Source organism: Orycteropus afer, unplaced genomic scaffold (genome assembly GCF_000298275.1).
Source record: "Orycteropus afer afer isolate SDZICR_OR568_19922 unplaced genomic scaffold, OryAfe1.0 scaffold00121, whole genome shotgun sequence".
NCBI classification, from domain to species: Eukaryota; Metazoa; Chordata; class Mammalia; order Tubulidentata; family Orycteropodidae; genus Orycteropus; species Orycteropus afer.
In genome coordinates this window covers 2,659,661-2,677,673 of record NW_006921708.1, presented here as the reverse complement: position 1 = coordinate 2,677,673, position 18,013 = coordinate 2,659,661, and the positions used below count along the sequence as shown (strand labels likewise).

The following is an 18,013-nucleotide window of genomic DNA, read 5'->3' as shown; positions in this document are numbered from 1 at the left end:
GACATCAATCCTACTCAAACTATTCCAGAATACAGAAAAGGATGGAATCTTCACAAATTCATTTTATGAAGCAACCATAACCCTGATACCAAAACCAGGCAAAGACACCTCTAGAAAGGAAGACTACAGACCAATATCCCTCATGAATATAGATGCAAAAATCTCTAACAAAATCCTGGCCAGTAGACTCTAACAATATATCAAAATATTGATACATTGTGACCAAGTGAGAATGATACCAGGTATGAAAGAATGGTTCAACATTAGAAAAACAATCAATGTAATCCATCATATAAGTGAAATAAAAGAAAAGAATCACATGAATATATCAATAGATGCAAAACGGTATTTGATAAAATCCAACATCCTGATTAAAAACTCTGAGAAAAATAAGAATAGAAGAGAAATTCCTGACCATAATAAAGTGCATACACACAAAACCAACAGCCAACATTATTTCAATTGAAAGAGACTGAAACCATTCCCTTGCAAACAGGAACCAGACAAGGATGCCATCTATCTCCACTTCTATTCACCATTGCATTGGAAGTCCTAGACAGGACAGTAAGGCAAGAAAGGGAAATCAAAGGCCTCCAAACTGGTAAGGAAAAAAGAAACTGTCCTTATTTGCAGATGATATGATCTTATACATAGAAAACCTAAGGAACTCAGCAAGAAAAGTACTGGAACTTATTAAAAGATTTAGCATAATGGCAGGATATAAGATCAACATACAAAAAATCAGTTGGATCCCTCTACACTAGCAAAGAGATTTCTGAAAAGGAAATAAGGAAATCAATACCACTTACAATAGGTACCAAAAAGATACTTGGGAGTAAATCTTACCAGGAACATAAAAGACTTATACAAAGAAAACTGTAAAATACTACTTCAAGAAACTACAAGAGATTTACATAAATGGAAGAACATACCATGCTCATGGATAGGAAAACTGACAATGTAAAAATGTCAATACTACCCAAAGCATTCTATAAATGCAATGCAATACCAATCCAGATTGTATCTACATTCTTCAAAGACATGGAAAAACCAATCACTAATTGTATGTGGAAAGGAAAGAAACCTTGGATAAGCAAAACACTACTGAAGAACAACAAAGTAGAAGTTCTCACACTTCCAGATCTCAAGTAGTCATACAGCCACAGTAGTCAAAACAGTCTGGTATTGGTACAACAACAGACACACAGATCAGTGGAACACAACTGAGAACCTAGAAGTAGATCCTTCCACCTGTGGCAGCTGATCTTTTACAAAGGGTCAGTTTCCATTAAATGAGGAAGAGATAGTCTTTTTTAACAAATAGTGAAGGCAAAACTGGATATCCATTTATGAAAAATGAAATAAGATCCATACCTCACATCATACACAAAAATGCATTCAAGATGGATCAAAGACTTAAATGTGAAACCTAAATCTATAAAGTTCATCAAATAAAACAATAGGGGCAAACACAGGGGTCCCACTTTATGGCACAGAGTATCAAACATAACTCAAGATGCACAAAGAGCAGAAGGTAAATTAGAGGACTGAATAATTAAATTATTATATGCATCAAAAGACTTCTCAAAAAAAGCAAAGAGATTGGGGAAAAATATTCAGCAATGACATATCTGGCAAAGGACTATCTCTAAAATTTATAGAAAACTCCAACACCTCAACATTAAAGAGACAAACAGTGCAATTAAAGAATGTGCTAAAGACAAGAACAGACACTTCACCAAAGAAGACATTCAAGAAGCCAACAAACACATGAAGAAATGTTCACAATCATAGGCCATTAAAACCAAAAAACAAACTCACTGCAGTTGAGTCAAATCTGACTCATAGTGATCCCTCCTTGGGTTTCTGAAGCTTATGTCTATGGAAGTAGATTGCCCAGTCTTCTTTCAAGGATTGCCTGGTGGGTTTGAACCACCAGCCTCTGGTTAGCAGTCAAATGCCTTAGGCACTATGCCACCAGAGCTCCCATAGGCTAACTCAAAACTCACTGTCATCAAATCAAATCCAACTCATAGCGACCCCTCCTTGGGTTTCCAAAGCAGTATCTCTACAAAAGTAAATTTCCCAGTCTTCCTTCTGAGGAGTGGCTGGTGGGTTAGACAGGTGAAAATCAAAACAATAATGAAATACCATCTCACTCTAGTATTGATAGTAAAGTTCAAGAAGACATAAAATAACAAATTCTGGCAAAATTGTGGTGAGATGGGGACTGTTATATGTTTGTAGAACTGTAAAATGACATAAGAACTGTGGAAATTGATATGGAAATTCCTTAAAAAGTTGGAAATAGAAATATAATTTGATCCACCAATCCCATTTTGGCATATGTCCTAAAGAAGTGAGAGTCAGAACATGAATAAATATATGCAAACTCGTGTTCATCACAAAACTATCCATAATAGCAAAAAGATAGAAACAACCTAAGTGCCCATCAATGGAGGAATGGATAACTAAACTCTGGTTCATGCAATGAAATATTATGCAACACTGAGGAATACTGTAGAATCTGAAAAACACCACATAATGTGGATGAACTTGGAGGACATTATGCTGGGTGGAATAATTCAATCACAAAGGGACAGATATTATATTAGACCACTATTGTAAAAATTCAAGGAAAAGTTTATGCATGGAAGGAAACTTCCTTTGTTGGTTACCAGGATGGGTTGGGGGAATTTCTAGATAGATTGGAAAGGAAAAATATATAGATATAGATAGATAGGTAAATACCAAACCTTATTAGTGGTTACCAGGGGTAAGAGGGAATAGGAAAGGGAAGCTTTTGCTTGTGGAGCATTGGCCTTATGGTAATGATGGAGGAATATTTAGGAAAAGCATAGCAATAATGGTGACATAATATGAAAAGTTTTAAGTGTCTGAGCTGTAAATGTGGAAGTCGTTATGTTGACAAATGTCTTGTTGTGTATATTTTCACCATCATAAAAGAAACGAAAGTAAATCACCAAAATAGAGAACAAATTCCTTCATATTAATCTATTTGAGGAAAAGTCAGAAAAAAAAAGAAAGAAAGAAGACATCCTAAGAATTTGTGGGAAACTATCAAGAGGAAGAATTTATGTGTAATAGGAATTCCAGAACAAAAAACGAGAGAAAGAAACATATTTTTGAAGATTTATTGACAGAAAATTTCCCTAAGAACAAGAAAAATGAGACGGTTTCCATCCAAGAAGTTCAATAAACCTCATATAGGTTAGAAGCCAAAAGAAAGTCCCCAAGACTGTTCATAATCAAACTTTCCAAAATGAAAGAAAAAGAATGAATCCTGAGAGCAGTTCATGGAAAATGAAAATCACCTACAAAGAAGCACAAATAAGATAAAGTGCTGACTTTTTGGCAGAAACTGTGCAGGACAGAAGGCAGTGTGATTACATATATAAAACTTTGAAAGAGAATAATTACCAAACAAGAATTACATATCCAGCAAAACTGTCTTTCAAATACAATGACAAAACTACGACTTGCCCAGATAAATAGAAATTAAGAGAATTTGTAAAAACAAGAGCAACCTTACAAGAAATATGAAAGGGAGTCCTTCAGATAAAGATCTAATGAAAACAAACAACCTGAGATTAAGACACACAATAGCATTACCTGGATACAAATCCAGACAAAGAATTCTCACATGCAAAATAAATCTATAAAACTGAAAACCTGAGATGTCAATATGTAAATTATGACAACTTCAAAATGAAAACATACCATAAATCGTGCAGTTATGCCAGAAAAAAAAAAAAAAAAAAAAAACACCTCAGCAAACATAAATCAACAATGATGGAAGCAAAAAGAAAATCCATAGATAAAAAGAACACACCAAAGAAAATTAAGTGAAACAAAGAAATCGTTTACACCACAATAAAAAACATAACAAGATGGCAGCAGTAACATGCCTATAAATAATCACACTGAATGTAAAGGTTTTAAAGACACCAGTCAAGAGACAGAGAGTAAAAGAATGGATAGGAAACATGATTTACCAATATGTTGCCTACAACAGACACACATTAGACACAAAGACAAAAACAGGTTAAAAATGAAAGGCTAGAAAAAAATAAATATTATGCAAACAATAACCAAAGGAGAGCAGGGATAGAAGTAATACTCTCTGGTAAAATAGATTTTAAGTTAAAATCCATTATTAGAGACAAGGAAGGGCATCAAATAATTAAAGTGTCAGTCAACCAAGAGGACATGACCATAATAAATATTTACACATCCAATGACAGAGTTCCAAAATACTTAAAGATAACAGAAATGAAAAGAGAAATAAGTAGTTTTACAATAATATCTCACCACTCATCTGTCAGTTTGTCATCCTATGGCAGTTTGCATGTTGCTGAGAGGCTGGAAGCAATGGCACCAGTATTTCAAGTACCAGCAGAGTCACCAATGGTGGCCAGGTCTCAGTGGAACTGCTAGATTAAGACAGGCTGGGAAGAAGGATAGGGCCATCCATTTCTGAAAAAACTGGCCAGTGAAAACCTTATGAGTAGCAGTGAAAAACTGATATATTTTTGGATAACTTTATGAAATCCATTAAATATCATCTGCTATAGTGCCAGAAGATGAGCCCCTCAGGTTGGGAGGCACTCAAAATATGACTAGGAAAGACCTGCCTGCTCAAAATAGAATAAGTCTTAATGAAGTGGATGCAGTAAAGTTTTCTGGACCTTCATTGGCTGATATGGCATGATTCAAAATGAGAAGAAACAGCTGCAAAGATCCATTAATAATAGGGATATAGATTGTATAGAGTATGAATCTAGAAAAAGTGGAAGGTGACAAAAATTATAAGGAACACATAAAGATTGATATACTAGGCAAAGTGAGCTGAAATGAACTGGTATGGAATTTGCTGTCAAAAATAATGTTCCAAGATCTATCCAGACGTACAATGTTGCCAGTGATAGGATAATATCCATACACTTATAAAGAAGATCAGTTAATTATTCAAATTTATGCACCAATCACTAAAGCCAAAGATGAGGAAATTGAAGATTTTTACCTAATTCAGTAATCTGAAATTGACCAAACATGCAATCAAGATGTATTGATTATTACTGGTGATTAGAATGTGAAAGTTGGAAACAAAGAAGAATCACTAGTAGTTGGAAAATATGACCTTGGCAATGGAAATGACACTGGCAATCACATGATAGAATTTTGCAAGATCAATGACTTATTCATTTCAAATACCTTTTGTCAACAAGATAAAAAGTGACTATGCATGTGGACATCACCAGATGGAATACATAGGAATCAGATCAACAACATCTGTGGAAAGAGGCAATGGAGAAACTCAGTATCTTCTGTCAAAGCAAGGCTGGGAACTGACTGTGGAGCATATCATCAGTTGTTCATATGCACGTTCACACTGAACAGAACAAAATTAAAATAAATCCACAAAACACAAAATACAACCTCTACTATATCCCATTTGAATTTAGAGACTATCTGAAGAATAGATTTGATGCATTGAACATCAATGACTGAAGACAAGATGAGTTGTAGGATGACACCAAGAACATCATAAATGAAGAAAGCAAAGGGTAGTTTAAAAGACAGGAAAGGAAGAAAAGACCAAATTTGTGTCAGAAGAGATTCTGGAAGTTCCTCTTGAATATTCAGAGAGTAACTAAAGTGGATAGAAGAAATGATTAAATAAAAAAAGAGTTGAAGCAAAGATTTCAAAATGCAGCTCAAGAAAAGAAAGTAAGTTATTGTAATATTCAAAAATATTATCCAAAATATTATTAAAAAACCTGGACACACTCAGCATTTCTCAAGCTGAAAGATTTGAATAAAAAATTCAAGTCTTGAGTCAAAATATTAAACGATTTGATGGGCAAAATATTGAATGATGCAGGAAGCATCAAAAGAAGATGAAGGAATACACAGAGTCACTCTATCAAAAAGAATTGGTCAGTGTTCACTATATCAGGAAGTAGCATATGATCAAGAACCAATGATATCAAAGGAAGAAGTCAAACCTGCATTGAAAGAATTAGTGAAAAACAATGTTCCAGGAATTGGCAGAATACCCACTGAGATGTTTCAACAAATGGATACGGCACTGAAAGCATTAAGTCTTTTATGCCTAGAAATCTGGAAGGCAGCTACCAGGCTAACTGACTGGAAGGGATCAAATTTCTGCCCATTCCAAAAAAAGATGATCTAATAGAATGTGGAAATTATTGAACAATATAATTAATATCACATACAAGTAAAATTTTGCTGAAGATAATTCAAAGACTGTGGTGGCAGTATATTAACAGGGAACTTCTAGAAATTCAAGCTAGATTTAGAAGAGGACATGGAAAGAGAGATATCATTGCTGATGTCAGATGGATCTTGGCTGAAAGCAAAGAATAGCAGAAGGATGTAGGCCTGTGTTTTATTGACTGTGCAAAAGCATTTTACTGTGAGGATCATGACAAATTTGGAGAACATTGTGAATAGGAATTTTAGAACACTTAATTTTGCTCATGAGGAACCTGTACATAGACCAAGAGGCTGTCATTCAAATAGAACAAGGGGTCACTGTATGGTTTAAAATCAGTAAGGGTGTGTGTAAGAGTTGTATACTTTCACTATACTTATTAAATTTGTATGGTGAGCAAATAATCTAAGAAGCTGTACTTTATGAAGAAGAATGTGGCATCAGGATTGATTTGTATGTGAATGACACAATCTTACTTGTTGAAAGTAAAGATTACTTGAAGCATGTATTAATGAAGATCAAAGACTACACTGTTCAGTATGGATTACACCTCAACATAAAGAAAACAAAAATCCTCACAACTGGACCAATAAACAGCATCATGATAAATGGAGAAAAGATTGAAGTTGTCAAAGATTTCATTTTATTTGGATACACAATCAACATCCACAGAAGCAGCAGTCAAGAAATCAAATGCCATATTGCACTCAGCAAATCTGCTGCAAAAGACTTCTTTAAGCTAGGAAGCAATTATGTCATGTTGGTGCACCTAATCCTAGCTATGGTATTTTCAATCACCTCATATGAATTTGAAAGAGGGACAATGAAAAAGGAAGCCTGAAGAAGAGTTGATGCTTTTGAATTCTGGTGTTAGCAAATACTGAAAATACCATGGACTTCCAGAAGAATGAACAAATCTGTCCTGCAAGAAGTGCAGCTGGAATGTTCCTTGGAGGTGAGAATGGTTAGACTTTGTCTCACCTACTTTGGTCAGGTTGTAAGAAGGAACCATTCCCTGGAGAAAGATATCATCTTGGTAAAAGAAAGGGTCAGTGAAAATGGGGAAGACCCTAATGAGATGAATTGACACAGTGGCTACAATTATGAGCTCAAGTATAGCAAGGATTGTGAAGATGACACAGGACTGGGTAATGTTTCATTCTATTGTACATGGGTCACTATGAGTTGGAGTCAACTCAATGGCACCTAACAAAAACAACAACAACAACAATTATCTTAGGAGACTTTAACACATCACTCTCAATGATGGATAATATGACTAGAAAGAAACTCAACAAAGATACAAAAGATCTAAATAATACAATTACCCAACTCGATCTTATAAACACATACAAAACATACTACCCAACAGTAGAACAGTGCATATTCTTCTCCAAGGCAATGGGATCATTCTTCAGAACACACCATATATTAGGCACCAAAACATGCATCATTAAATTCAAAAATATTAAAATCATACAAAGCATCTTCTTTGATCATAACAGTATAAAACTAGAAATAAATAATGAAAATACCAAGGAAAAAAATGAAATGCATGGAAAATGAATAATAACTTACTCAAAAACTACTGAGTTATAATCAAACCAAAACCAAACTCACTGCCATCGAGTCAGATCCGACTCATAGCAACCCCTCCTTGTGTTTCCAAGGTGATATCACTACAGAAGTAGATTGCCCAACCTGCCTTCCAAGGAGTGGCTGGTGGATTTGAACCACCAGCCAGCCTTCTGGTTAGCAGTCAAATGCCTTAGGCACTATACCACCAGAGCTCCTAATGGGTTATAAAATATTTCTTTTTTTATTTTTTAATTCTTAGAATCAAATGAAAATAAAAACATATCATATCAAAACCTTTGGGACACAGCAAAAGCAGTGTTCAGAGAATTTATAGCAATAGATGCACACATCAAAAAAAGGAAAGGGCAAAAATCAAAAGTTTGTCCACACAACTGGAACAAATAGAACAGGAGAAGCAAAAGTCCACAATCATCAGAAAAAAGGAAATAATAAAGATCAAAGCATAAATAAATAGAAAACAAAAAACAATAGAAAAAATCAGTAAGAAGAGAAGTTGCCTCTTAGAGAGAATCAATAAAATTGATAAACTAGTGGCCAAATTGACAAGGAAAAAATGTAAGAGGATCCAAATAAACAAAATAAGAATTGAGATGAGTGACATTGCAATTTGACCAACTGAAATAAAAAGGATTATAAAAGAATATTGTAGGAAATTGTCCTCCAACAAATTTGAAAACCTAGAAGAAACAGAAAATTTTGTATATGTATTATAATTAATAAACCTATGCTGATAAATCAGAATTTACTAAAGTCTATACTGTATCAGAATTAGTTTTTACATAATGCCTACTTTCTGTGGATCACATTCAATATAACACATTACTTTTAATCATCATGTTTCTTTAGGCTCCTCTTGACTGTGATAGTTTCTCAGACTTTTCTTTTTTTCTCATTTGTAATGCCCCAGGGAATCAAAGTTTATAGTTATTGTATGAATTTCTCATTTAGTGTACATTGTTGACAATGAGTAAATGGTCCCAGTGTTTTCTATCATTTGATTATTTCCCTTTATATGGAAACTGGCAAACCAAATTGCTATTGATTTGACAGCACAGTCTCTTTTTTTTTTTTAATTTATTTTGCTAATTATATATTTCCTTTCTCTTCACCTAAATCAATACTTGTTACTTCCTATCTAGCAGTGTTTCTTCCCCTCCCCCTCATCCCTGATAACCAGCAAAGAAAGTTCCCTTCCATAAATAACCCCCCCCCCTTTTTTTATGACATTGAGAATTTTGAGGAATACTAGTCAGGTATTTTTATGGATGTCTCTTGATTTTGGTTTGTCTGATGTTTTTCTCATGATTATCCTGGAGCTTTGGGTTTGAGGGAAGAGGAATGGAGGAGTGCAGTTCCATTTTCATGACATCACATATATTACCATGACTTACCACCATCATCAAGGACCCTGATCACTTGGCTGATATTTTGGTTATCTTGTATTGCTATAACAGAAATACCATAAATTGATGGATTTAACAAACAGGGATTTATTTTCTTATAGTTTAGGAGGCTAGTAGTCCGTGTTCAAAGTGCCAGCTCTAGAAGCTAGGTGAAGGCCCTTCAACATTGGGCTTCAGCTCTACCTCTTACTCCTGGCACACTGAAGCTGAAAGAGTCTCAACTCAAGCAGCTGCTGACTGCTAAGGCTAAGAAACCAAAGTCAACAAGTAAAATAGCACAATCTCAAATTTATTAAGCAACATGGCAAACCACTAGTTCAAGTCCAGAAACAGTCTCAAGATCAGCAGACAATATGACAGGCCACTGAGATAAAGTCTCAGCCAAATGCAGGATCTAGATGTGCCAAAAAGCTAGAGACCTTTCTCAAAGCATCTTCTTATATACTAGAACCAGACCACATCCCTAAGGCAGCTACTCAGCTGATCACAGTAGATTTCACCATAGGGTTGATTACCAGTCTCATCATGAGGAATAACTACATCAAGCTCCCCAGCCACTCAATACCAGGCCCAGCCTTAATTACCACAGCTAAAATAGTGATTGTCAGGTTTCTCCACTACAAAGTGAGTCTTTTTCCCCCCCTTTTCCATGCTGTAGTCTCTGGGAGGAAATTGGTTTTCTGTTCCATATCATTTAGGGCAGCTTTGTTTGTGTGCTGTTGAGTCATCTCTGACTCATAGTGACCCCTCCTTGGGTTTCCAAGGCAGTATCACTATGGAAGTAGGTTGCCCAATCTTCCTACCGAGGAGTGGCTGGTGGGTTTGAACCGCCAACCTTCTGGTTAACAGTCAATTGCCTTAGGCCCTATGCCACCGGAGCTCCCCATTTAGAACAGAGAACTCACATAATATACAATGTTTGTACCCACTCCCCATGTCTATAGTCCCCATGCCTATGTACTCCTCAAGTCCTCATTACTAAGAGAAGCACAATTACTAGAACATAAATGGGGCTCAGTAATTATCTGTTGATTAGACTGCTGTCTTCTTTGCCTGGAAAATCTTTCCTTTCCAGATTGCTGCCCCCGAAAGGTTCATCAAATTCCTTGGTGCACTTGGCAGGCCCTAGTCAAAACTCACTTTGGACTCAGTCAGAAAATGCTCAAAAGTATCCCTGAAACCACCAAGGATAATGAGGCCCTAAATAATGTGCACTTTTTCATTTAAATTCCAGGAGCTTCTGTAGCATCATCCTTCAGCACACACACACAACATGTAGGTTAATATTTCTTAAAGAAAAGAGTTAAATTTTCAAGCAGAATTTAGACTTTCCTCATATATGAGAAAAAACTATGTGCCTTTGTGCTACTCAAGATGAAAAGACAAACCCACCTTCTTTCACACCTGACCCGGAAGACCATGGATGTAAAGTGGCAGACCAAGGACATGCTATTAAAACGGCATTCAAATTGGCAAAGAAGAAGTAAAACTATCTTTATTTGCAGATGGTATGTATCTATACATAGAAAATCCCAAAGACTAAGCAAGAAAACTACTGTAACAAATTAAAAAATTCAGCAGCATGGCAGGGTACAAGATCAACATAAAAACTTCTATCATATTCTTTTACACTAAAGATGAGACCTCTGAAAAGGAATCAGAAAAATGATAACATTTACAATAGCCACTCAACTTAACACTTAAGAATAAATATAACCAGGCCCCTCTTGCAATGCTTGGCTCCTGGCTTACCTGTCTGCCTGCCTGCCTGCTGTGGCCAACAAGGAAGCAGCCTTTGATGATGCCATGGAAGAATGTGTGATTAATAAGGAGAACAAAATGTGGAAAAAGAACACCCTTTTTCTTTATGATTTGGTGATGACCCATGCTTTGGAGTGGCCTAGCCTAACTGCACAGGGGCTTCCAGATGTTACCAGACCAGAAGGGAAAGATTTCAGCATTCTTCAACTTGTCCCAGGAATACACAAATCAGATAAACAAAACCATCTTGTGACAGCCAGTGTGCAGCTCCCTAATAATGATGCTCAGAGTGATGTGTCACAGTGACAGTGAGAAAGGAGAATTTGGAGGTTTTGGCTCAGTTAGTGGAAAATTGGAATAGAAAGCAAGATGAACCATGAAGGAGAAGTAAACAGGGCCTGTTATATGCCCCAGAACCCTTGCATCATTGCAACAACGACTCCATCCAGTGATGTTCTTGTTTTTGACTATACAAAACACCCTTCTAAATGAGTCCCTTCTGGAGAGTGCAACCCAGACTTGTGTCTCCAGGGACATCAGAAAGAAAACTATGGACTTTCTTGGAACCCAAATCTCAGTGGGCACTTACTTAGTGCTTCAAATGACCATACTATCTGACAATAGGACATCTGGGTTGTTCTAAAGGAAGGGAAAGTGGTAGATGGAAAGGCCACCGTTACTGGACACACAGCAGTTGTTGAAGATGTTTCCTGCCATCTGCTCCATGAATATCTGTTTGGGTCAGTGGCTGATGATCAGAAACTTATGATCTGTGATACTCAATCAAACAATACTTCCAAACCAAGCCAATCAGTTGATGCTCACAATGCTGAAGTGAACTGCCTTTCTTTCAATCCTTATAGTGAATTCATTCTTGCCACAGGAGTAGCTGACAAGACTGTTGCTTTGTGGGATCTCAGAAATCTGAAACTCAAGTTGCATTCCTTTGAATCATATGTTGTTGTTGTTGTTAGGTACCGTCGAGTTGTGTCCGACTCATAACGACCCTATGCACAGCAGAATGAAACACCAGCCAGTCCTGCATCAGCTCCATGATCCTTGCTTTACTTGAGCCCATTGTCGCAGCCACTGCATCAACCCATCTCATTGAGGACCTTCCCCTCTTTTGTTGGCTCTCCACCTTACAAAGCATGACATCATTCTCCAGGGAATGGTCCTTTCTGATAACATAACCAAAGTAGGTGAGAAGAAGTCGGGCCATTCTAACTTCCAAGGAGCTTTTCATCTGCACTTCCTCCAGGACAGATATGTTAGTTCTTTTAGCAGTCCATGATACTTTCAGCATTCTACCCCAGCACCACAATTCAAAAGCATCAACTATTCTTCAGTCTTCCTTATTCATTGTCCAGCTCTCATATGCATATGAGGCAACTGAAAATATCATGGCTTGTGTCAGGCACACATTAGTCCTCGTGGAGATATCTTTGTTCCTCAGCACTTGAAAGAGGTCCTTTGCAGCCAACTAGCCAGTATTATATGTCATTTAATGTCCTGACTGCTGCTTCCATTGGCGTTGATTGTAGGAAAAAGCAATGTGAAATCTTTGACAACTTCAATCTTTTCTCCATTTATCATGATGCTGCTTATAGGTCCAGTTGTGAGGATTTTTGTTTTCTTTATATTGAGATTTAATCCAGACTGCAGAGTGTATTATTCAGTCTTCTTCAGTAAGTGCCTCAAGTCATCCTCACTTTCAGCAAGCAACGTTGTGTCATCAGTGTTTCACAGATTGTTAATGATTCTCCATCCAATATTGATGTCACATTCTTCTTCATATAGTCCAGCTTCTCAGATTCTTTGCTCAGCATATAGATCGAATAGTATGGGGAAAGGATACAACCCTGATGCACTCCCTTCTTGATTTTAAACCATGTAGTGTCCCCTTGTTCTGTTTGAATGACAGCCTCCTGGTCAATGTACATGTTCCTCATGAGTACCATTAGGTGTTCTGGAATTACCATTCTTCTCAATGTTATCCACAGTTTGTTATGATTCACACAATCAAATGCCTTTGCAAAGTCAATAAAACACAAATAAACATCTTTCTGGTTTTCTTTGCCTTGAGCCAAGATCTATCTGACAGCAGCTGTGATATCCCTTGTTCCACATCCTCTTCTGAATCCAGCTTGCACCTCTGGAAGTTCTCTGTCAATATATTGCTGCAACCATTTTTTAATTATCTTCAGTAAGATCTTACTTGCGTGAGATATTGATATTGTTTGATAATTTCCACATTCTGTGGGATCACCTTTCTTTGGAATGGGTACAAATATGGATCTCTTCCAGTCAGTTGGCCAGGTAGCTGTCTTCCAAATCTCTTGGCATAACTGAGTGAGTGCCTCCAGTGGGGCATCCATTTGTTGAAACACCTCAATGGCTATTCCATCAATTCCTGGAGCCTTGTTCTTAGCCAATTCCTTCAGTGCAGCTTTGACTTTTTACTTCAATACCATTGGTTCTTGATCATATGCCACCTCCTGAAATGGATGAAGATCTGCCAGTTATTTTTGGTAGAGTGACTCTGTGTACCCCTTCCATCTTCTTTCGATGTTTCCTGCCTCATTCAATATTTTGCCCATAGAAACTTTCAATAGTGCAAGACGAGGCTTAAATATTTTCCTCAGTTCTTTCAGCTTGAGAAATGCTGAGCATGTTCTTTCCTTTTGTTTTTTTTTACTCCAAGTCTTTGCACATTTCATTATAGTAACTGGTTTTTCTGCTCAAGCTGCTCTTTGAAATCTTCTGTTCAGATATTTTATCTTGTAATTTATTCCATTTGCTTCAGCTACTGTCAACTTAAGGTCATTCAGAGTCTCTTCTGTCATCCATTTTTGTTATCTCTTCTTTTCTCTTCTTTTTAGTGACTTCTTGCTTTCTTCATGGATGATGTTCTTGATGTCATTCTACCATTCTTCTGGTTTTCTGTCATTCGTATTCAATGCATCACATCCATTCTTTAGATAGTCTCTAAATTCAGGAGGGATATATTCAAAAGCATATTTTGGCTCTCATGGACTTGTTTTTATAGTTTTTAACTTCAAGTTGAACTTTCATATGAGCAGTTGATGGGCTGTTCCACAATCACATTCTTGCCTTGTTTTGGCTGTAGATATTGAGCTTTTCCATCATTTCGTGCCACAGATGTAGTCAATCTGATTCCTGTGTATTCTGTCTGGTGAAATCTACATGTATAGCCATCATTTGTGCTGTTGAAAAAAGATATTTGCAATGCATAAGTCATTGGTCTTGCAAACTTCTATCATGAGATTTCCAGCATTATTTCTGTCACCAAGGCCAAATTTTCCAAATACCAGTGATTATTCTTTGTTTCCAATTTTTGTATTCCAATCACCAGTGATAAGCAACACATCTTGATTGCATGGTCAGTCAATTTCAGACTGCAGAAGTTGATAAGAATCTTCAATTTCCTCATCTTTGGCTTTCGTGGTTGGTGCATAAATTTGAATAATAATCATATTAACTGGTCTTCCTTGAAGGCATATGGACATTATTCTATCACTAACAGCATTGTACTTCAGGACAGATCTTGAAATATCCTTTGTGATGATGAATGCCATGCCATTCCTCTTTAAATTCTCATTCCCAGCATAGTAGATCATATGGTTGTCTGATTCAAAATGCCCAAAACCAGTCCATTTTCACTCACTAATGCCTAAGATATCAATCTTTATGTGTTCCATTTCATTTTGGACAACTTCCAATTTTCTTAGATTCATACTTTGTATAGTCCATGTTCTGATTATTAATGGATGTTTGCACCTGTTTCTGTTCCATTTGAGTCATGTCACATCAGCAAACGGAGGTCTTGAAAGCTTTACCTTATCCATATCAGTAAGGCTGGTTCTACTGTGATGATGCAGCTCTTTCCCACTCGTAGTTTGAGAGCCTTCCAACCTAAGTGGCTCATCCTCCTGCACTGTATTGGACAATGTTTCTGAGCTATTCATAAAGTTGCACAGTAATATATCAGACAGTGTTTCTCTGTTATTCATAAGCTTTTTCCTGGTCAGTTCTTTGAGAAGTGGATAGTCTCTTCCTTCTTCCTAGTCTGTCTCAGTCTGAAAGCTGAGCTGAAACCTGTACACCATGTGCAACCCCGCCGGGTTTGAAACACCAGTGGCCATGCCTCAAGCCTCATGGCAACATGCCACCAGAGTAGGACAAACCAACAGACAAGTTTGTCTCCCTTAGCTGTTCGAAATCTCTCCATCCTCTCCATACATGGATCCCTGCCTCTTTCCTTTCACTTGGGGGTTGGGTCTGGGTATCTCCCCTTACCTGGATCTCTGCTGCTTCTTCCTCATTCTACCCTGCTTCCCCTGGACTTTTCTCTCTTTTCCCCCACCTTCCTGCCACCACTTGTGGGGTGCGGCCTGGGTCCCTCCCCTTACCTGGATCCCTGCCACTGCTTTCTTGCTCTGTCCTGGTCCCATAAGGATGAAATATTCCAGGTTCACCAGTAGTCACCTCAAAATTAAACTATTTTGGCTTCTAGTGGTACTGATCATAGGCTTAATATCTGGCATTTAAGTAAAATTGGAAAGGAACAATCCCCAAAAGATGCAGAAGATTGGCAACAGAGTTATTGTTTATTCATAGTGGTCATACTGCCAAGATATCTGATTTCTCCTGGAATGTCAATGAACCTTGGGTGGTTTGTTCTGTACTAGAAGATAATATCATGCAAGTGTGGCAAATGGCAGAGAACCTTTATAATGATGAAGACCCTGAAGGAAGTGTGGATCCAGAATAACAAGGTTCCTAGATATGTCTGTGCTTGTGATTTTAGACTCCTCTTTCTCTCTGTCAACCACAAGATTGACTTCAACACTGATTTGAGACAAGATTATGTTTGACTATCCCTCTATATGTACCATCAACAAAGCTATTAGTCCCAACAGTAGGTGTTTTCTAAATATTAACTGGGAAACTTGATATAGCAAAGCCACAGACTTAATCTGAATTTTCTACAACAGTTTTCTAGAAACAAGTGCAAGTCTGAAGTAGCCACAGAAAGGAGAATATATGTGTGTGGTTATTTTCCTTTTTATGCTATAATCCCAAGTTTTTCAGACTCATTTAAGTGAAGGCTAGAGTGGGTAAGGAATAGAGCCAAATGAGATAGGTGTCTGAGCCATGAAGTATAACACTGAAAGGTATCATTTTCATTCAGGAAACAGGAGTTTCAAGTCATATAGATTCTTACTCTAAAATCTTCACATCTGATTTTCCATCATGCACATTTTCCTATGACTAGTCACCTTTCCATTTCTTCATTTAAGTAAAAGATTTATTCTACACACTCCTCTTTTCTCATGTTTTACTTGTTAGTGTATATCTTAAACTGATTTTATATTTTTTTTCTTGCTTTAGTTTTTTTTTTTTTTTTTTTTTAGAAGTTAGTCTTTGACCACAAGTTTGGTACCATTTCCCTTTTGGGTGACCTGTTTCACCAGCAGGCCTGTACTCTCCATAAATAACTGTGTAAATGTTTATAATGGAATAAATTGCTTTTCTACAGAAAAAAAAAAAAGAATGAATCTAACCAGAGATACAAAATACCTATACTAGAAAAACTATAAAACACTACTGCAAGAAATCCAGAGACCTACATAAATGGAAAAATAAGCCATACTCATAGATAGGAAGACATAAATTGTGAACAAGTCAATAACACCAATGGTAATCTGCAGATATTATGCAATTCTGATACATATCTCATTATCATTCTTTAAAGAGATGACAAAAATATTCATGACCTTTATATATAAAGGAAAGAGACCCTGGATAAGCAAAGCACTACTAAAGAAGAAGAAAGTAGAAAGAATCATTCTCAATCTCAGAACTGATTACACAATCATGGTAGTCAAAATACCTTGTTACCAGTAGAATGATAGACACGTGGACCAATTGAACAGAATTGAGAACTCAGAAATAAATCCATCCACCTATGGGCAGCTGATATTTCATAAAGGCCCAAAAGAAGGGACAGTCAGTCTAGCAAATCCAAACAAAAAACCAAGATCACTGCTCTCAAGTCAGATCCAACTCAAAGCAACCCCTCCTTGGGTTTCTGAGGTGGTATCACTATGGAAGCAGATTGCCCAGTCTTCCTTCCAAGGAGTGGCTGGTGAGTTTGAACCGCCAGGCTTTTGGTTAGCAGTCAAATGACTTAGGCACTATGCCTCCAGAACTCCCATTCTAACAAATAGTGCTGGCAAAAGTGGATTCCCATTTGCAGAAAAATTAAACAGGACCCATATCTATCACAATATATAAGAACTAACTCAAGATGAATCAAAGAGCTAAATGTAAAACCTAAAACTATAAAGATCAATAAAGAAAAAGTAGAAGCAAACTTAGGGGCTTTATTACATTGTGCAAGTACACTAGTAATAATAACTAAAAACACACAAATAGCACAAGACAAATTACTTAAGTGAGATCTCCTGAAACTTAGACAGTCATATACAACAAAAGATTCTATCACTGATTCAAAGATGGTATCATACCTATAGCTAATATGTTTGTTCCCTTTAGCATCCTAATGCCTGAAAAACTAGATGCAGCAGTTTGAAATGGGTATTGCGGAGCTATCAACAGTACATTAAGTTAGAGAAGGCCAGATTTAGTGGAAGGAGAAACAAAAATATAAGCAGGGTAAATAGCTAGAGAAAATAAAATAAATAAATAAATAAGCTAAACTGCCTAGCAGTGGGTGAGACGGTGAGCTGGAGAAGCAGAAAACTCTTTTAACAATACTGGAGAAAACCACGGAGGAAGTAAGAAAGGAGGGACACCGGGGAGCCAACAGCAACTTTAGGGACTTGGACTACCAACAAAATTAGCTTCTGACAATAACCTTGGGCACTGAGCTGAGTAAGTATACAACATTTCTGAGAAAAAGAACAGAAACCTCACTGGCTCAGGTCACTGTTGAGTTGGGAGA

At 36.9% G+C, this 18,013-nt stretch overlaps 1 pseudogene; it reads left to right on the top strand.

Moving 5' to 3' along the window:
- The first annotated feature begins 232 nt into the window (after positions 1-232).
- LOC103199795 lies at positions 233-15,817 on the top strand (annotated as a pseudogene).
- Positions 15,818-18,013: the final 2,196 nt, after the last annotated feature.